At 38.7% G+C, this 5,858-nt stretch overlaps 1 non-coding gene across 1 annotated transcript; it reads left to right on the top strand.

Annotated features, from left to right (window-relative positions):
- The first annotated feature begins 1,103 nt into the window (after nucleotides 1-1,103).
- On the top strand, nucleotides 1,104-1,176 carry TRNAE-CUC (transfer RNA glutamic acid (anticodon CUC)). The gene has a single exon. It is a non-coding gene; the product is annotated as a tRNA-Glu (tRNA).
- Nucleotides 1,177-5,858: the final 4,682 nt, after the last annotated feature.

Genomic DNA, 5,858 nt, shown 5'->3' with positions numbered 1-5,858 from the left:
GAGAAAAAAAATCCAGTCTAGATCACACCTGGAATGCAAAACCCTGGAGAAATTCCACTTATGAAAAGAAGGACCTTTGAAAGAAAAGAAAGTTTGGGACTTCCCTGGCGGTCCAGTGGTTAAGACGCCAAGCTTCCACTGCAGGTGGCGTGGGTTCAATCCCTGGTCAGGGAACTATAATCCCACATGTTGCACAGCATGGCCAGAAAAAAATTTAAAAAAAGAAAAAAAAGAAGGAAAATTTATACAATGAGGCACCACTTCACACCGGTCAGAATGGGCATCATTAAAAAGTCTACAAGTAACAAATGCTGGAGAGGGTGTGGAGAAAAGCAAACCCTCCTACACTGTTGGTGGGAATGTAAGTTGGTGCAGCCACTGTGGAAAACAGTATGGAGGGTCTTCAGAAAGCTAAAAATAGAATTACCATATCATCCAGCAATCCCAATTCCTGGGCATATATCCAGACAAAACTGTAATTCAAAAAGATACCTGCATCCCAATGTTCATAGCAGCACTATTCACAACAGCCAAGACACGGAAACAACCTAAATGTCTATCCACAGATGAATGGATAGAGAAGATGTGGTACATATATACAATGGAATACTACTCAGCCACAAAAATGAATGAAATAATGCCATGTGCAGCAACATGGATGCAACTAGAGATTATCATACTAAGTGAAGTAAGTCAGAAAAAGAAAGACAAATACCATATGATATCACTTACACGTGGAATCTAAAATATGGCACAAATGAACTTATCTACAAAACAGAAACAGACTCAGACACAGAGAACAGACTTGTGGTTACCAAGGGGGAGGGGAATAGGGGAGGGATGGATTGGGAGTTTGGGGTTACTAGATGCAAACTATTATATAGAGAATGGATAAACAACAAGGTCCTACTGTATAGCACAGGGAACTATATTTGATATCCTGGGACAAAACATAATGGAAAAGAATATAAAAAATAATGTATATATGTGTATAACTTAGTCACTTTGCTGTAAAGCAGAAATTAACACATTGTAAATCAACTGTACTTCAATTAAAGAAATAAATAAATGAAGGAAAATAAAAGAATGGAAAGTTTGGGAATTCCTTGGTGGTCCAGTGGTTAGGACACTGTGCTCTCATCGCAGAGGGCCCAGGTTTAATCCCTGGTTGGGAAGTAAGAGCCCACGAGCCGCACGGCGTGGCCAAATAAAAAAAAATTTTTTTTAAAAGGAAAGTTTGAAAAACAATCTAGGACAGAAAGCCATATGAATTTTAATAAAAAGTAATTATGTATGTATGTGTGTGTGGGGTTCAGGGTCAAATTTTAGTTGTATTATAATCATATATGCCAAGAAATAAAGCATCTTTACTTCCTATAACTGGTGTGGGAAGTAAATGAAGGAACAAGAGATAATGTTTTAATTTAATTTTTAAAAATTGTGTACAATTCTGTGGCAGAACAAGAGACTCTCTAACTTGCCCGTCAAAATCACTTCTAGATTAAGCAGTTGTGTTCAGGTACATATTTTGTCAATTCAAAGGTTAGTTCCCTATTGGGGATGTTCCTCCCTCTTTGTTTTCCTATTCAAGATAGCGTCTGTAGGGGAAAGTACTCTTGGCAATGCGGGCACTTGGCATTTATATGATTTTCTATTGGTCTTTACTATCTGGTGGATAGTCTGAAGTAATCCCTGGACCAGTGTCCACTGAAGTATAACTGCAAAGTCCATTGTGCCTCTTCAGCAGTGCCCACCCCAAGAGTTGTTCATCCAACTTCTATCTTCCTCTAGAAGGGGAGAGACTTCTTTCTTTTTCTTTCTCTCTGGAAAAATCTTCCTCTACAGCATATCCTTCTTTTTTTCTCATAGCACTAAGCACAGTGGCTCAGCCTCAGTCGTGGGTGAGCTGCCCTCTACGTACCTTGGAAGAAACTCTGATTTGTGTCTGCCAAGCATAGCTCTCACTGTGGGATCCTTGTCATAATGCAGAAACAGGAATTACCGAGAACCAAAGAGCACCGAAACAGTGTCCTTATTACACATATGAATAAACTGGAAAATTGACAACCCTGGATCAATGACTGTAGGACATCTTTACTAGATCCCATCTAACTCTAATCTTAAATGAAAAAACAGAGTAGGAAACCATTTTTTTTTCAGAAAACAAATGGAAAGAAAACAATTCATTTATTTAAATATTTAATGAGTCTCTTCCATGTGATTGCCATGCATTTTGCTGGTTATATGTCCAAAAATTAGACTGAGCAAATGTGAGGAGGGGGGAATCCAAAAGTAAGTTATGATTTCACACACACACACACACACAGACACACACACACACACAGATCTGATTTGAAATAACACGTGATCCTCCTACTTTTGACTTCAACCAGAGAAACAATAGAAGCCTATAATTAAGTATGTTTTGATTCAATACCATAGAATACACGTTCTTTATTTCTATAAGAAAAACTTCTGAAAGGTGAAGAAAACATTGTATCTTGCTAGTCTCTAGAATAATTCTGGAAGTTTTACCCATTTCAAAAACAATACTCAATTATATTTAGAGTCTTTTAAAACTTCCAGGAAAGTCTCCTCTGACAATACAATCATTACGTTCCAAGGTTTTAAAAAAGTATTAACTTTCTAATATATTTGAAAATCACATACTGATATGTACTGTATTAAGTAAACATTAAGAAAAAGCTTTTCTTAACATCCACTTTTCTAATATCCACTTTTGACACTTTTGACTTCTGGGATGAAATAATGTGAACTAAAGATAGTTATCAATTTAATTAAAACTGAGTTTTCTAATATTGAGATTAGTTGACATTGATATCAAAGGCATAGCTGGTTAATTTACATTAACATTGGGACAAGAAAAATTTTTCTAAACAACATTTATACCTCTGGTTTTTCAGAGATCTTTTAATATGGAAAGGGAAAGTGATCAGAAGATAATGGAAAGAACATTGGTTATAACGGCAAGAATTCATCTGAAAAGAACTGGAAGTACAGAGACCTGATTAACCCCAGCTGCACCAAACCATATGGGATGGAACAAATATTAACTCTCACCTTTACTTAGATGTATGCAATTTTCTGGGTTGCTCTGACTTATTCTGCTGCTAGCACGGTTAGTACACTCATTTTATTTAACATAAGTTTGTTCTAGCCATACTCACGCTGCACTTATCAGTGAGGTAAGGAATTGGCCAATGCAGCTTTCTAAAAACCAGGTAGATTTTTGTGGCAGCTGCCTGTCAATTTCAAACTAATCTGAACTGAAGAGCTTTGGTTCTCTACCCCTCCCACCTGCGACCTCACCTCAGTCACTTCACGGTGGACACAGAAGACGGGGAAAAGTCTCTGATCCTTTTCAAACCTATTTTAGGCGCAGGGATCAATACATACTGAACACCAACTTTGAGAAACTACAGAGAACTTTACCTTCTTTTATATTTTTCCAATATTGATCTTTCTTTATTTCCTATATTCAGGGCAAGTGTGGGATGGGTGGACGGCTGCAAGCAAACTGGTCTATGGAATTAAGATAAAACAAACAATAAGCCCCCGAATGTTGATGCATCAATGAAAGTGCACAGTAGGCATGAATAGTGTTGGCATCTAGAATTGAGGGAATTGCTATGCTCTGAAGATCCTTAGGGAGCTATAATTGTGTTGGATATGTCCCAGAAAAATTATGAGGGAGGCAAATTTAGGAGATAGTAATACCTAAGATTTATTGAGTACTTTCTATGTATCAGGCATTTTCTTACAAGCTTTATTTTATTTAATTTTCACAATCCCATCCTGAGGGAGGTACTATTCATTATCCCCATTTTACAGATAAGGAAGTAAGGCACAGAAAGGTAAATCGTTGGACTTCCCTGGTGGCGCAGTGGTTGAGAATCCACCTGCCAATGCAGGGGACACGAGTTCGATCCCTGGTCCGGGATCGAAGCCACTCTACTGAGCCTTCGTGCCACAACTACTGAGACTGCGCGCCTAGAGCCCGTGCTCCGCAACAAGAGAAGCCACCACAATGAGAAGCCTGAGCACGACAACGAAGAGTAGCCCCCGCTCACCGCAACTAGGGAAAACCCGCGTGCAGCAGCGAAGACCCAACGCAGCCATAAATAAATAAATAAAAAGAAAGGTAAATTGTCTAACATCAGTTAGTAAATGGTGGAGTACTTATACTCAGGGCAGACTGATACAAGAGGCCATGCATCTATTTAATCTCTATACAAAGAAGTTGCATAATCATGGTAGACCTCAGTTAACTAAAACACAAACTGCAGTTCGGGAATAAACCCTGGTTTATTAGCATGTGGTCAGATGATCTTCGACAAAGGTATCAAGAACACTCAATGAGAAACAGTCTCTTCAACAAATGGTGCTGGGAAAACTGGATATCCACATGCAAAAGAATGAAGCTGGACTTTTATCTTACACCATAAACAAAAATTAATTCAAAGTGGATTAACGACCTAAATGCAATACCCCAAACTATAAAATTCCCAGAAGAAAATACAGGGGAAAGTCTTCATGAAAACGAATTTGACAATAATTTCTTGGATGTGATACCAAAAGCATAAGCAACAAAAGCAAAAATAGACAAATGAGACTGCATCAAACTTTAAAACTTCTGTGCATCAAAGGGCACAGTCAACAGAGTAAAAAGGCAATCTAGAGAATGGGAGAAAATATCTGCAAATAACGTATCTAATAAGGAGTTAATATAAAGAACTCTTAGAACTCAACAACAACAAATGACTCTAAAAAAATAGGCAAAGGACTAGAAGAGACATTTTCACAAAGATCATATACAAATGACCCACAAGCATATAAAAGATGCTCAACATCACTAATCATTAGAGAAATGCAAATCAAAACCACAGTGAGGGGCTTCCCTGGTGGTGCAGTGGTTGACAGTCCGCCTGCCGAGGCAGGGGACACGGGTTCGTGTCCCGGTCCGGGAAGATCCCACATGCCGTGGAGCAGCTGGGCCCGTGAGCCCTGGCCGCTGAGCCTGCACGTCCGGACCCTGTGCTCCGCAACGGGAGAGGCCACAACAGTGAGAGGCCCGTGTACCGCAAAAAAAAAAGAAAAAGGTTAAGATGGTAAATTATATATATATATATGTATATGTATATATATATATATACATATATATATATATTTTTTTTTTACCACAGTGAAAAATACAAGTAAACAAACTGGAGACACTGGCTAGCTGAAAGGCACATACTGACACTTTCCTTCTATGAGTTGTAAGATCTGTTCCTGCTCTGATATTATTTTAAAATATCTCGAATTGTGCGCGAGAGCCCCTATCTCTTTGCAGAACCTTTCTCTACAGTCGTCAGCGTCCACAGTCTCCAGAGAATTTTATGACCTACCAATCCTATCCCGTAGTATTATTCAGAGTCTCAATTCTTCTGAGTCCATAATCTAACAACTTTGCAAATAATAGGGAGTCTCGGATTTATCAGATAAACCAATTCTGTTAACATACTATCTCACTGAAACAATACCACATTCCTTAATCCAGATATATATGTGTATCCATAAGGATACCCTCAGATAATAAAACTGTATCTGATGAAAGAAATGTCCTATCGTAGGGAGTGTTTTGCTGAGGAAGTGGGGCAGGAAGGAAGGAAGAGTGTTTTGCCCCTCAAATAACTGAGTGGCTTCTCAGTCAACCAAGAGGAATATTAGGCCAGAGAAACGAAACAGTGTGCCTGAAAGGGACAACACAATACTTGGGGATTCAGGGAAGACAGCAAAGACAGGAATGTTTCCAGGAGAGCTGAGAATAGAGTCTAGTTGTTGGTCAATTCATTTAT

The sequence above is a fragment of the Phocoena phocoena genome, chromosome 12, assembly GCF_963924675.1.
Source record: "Phocoena phocoena chromosome 12, mPhoPho1.1, whole genome shotgun sequence".
Taxonomy (NCBI): Eukaryota; Metazoa; Chordata; class Mammalia; order Artiodactyla; family Phocoenidae; genus Phocoena; species Phocoena phocoena.
The sequence above is the reverse complement of the archived record's forward strand: the minus strand, read 5'-3'. Positions and strand labels throughout refer to the sequence as shown.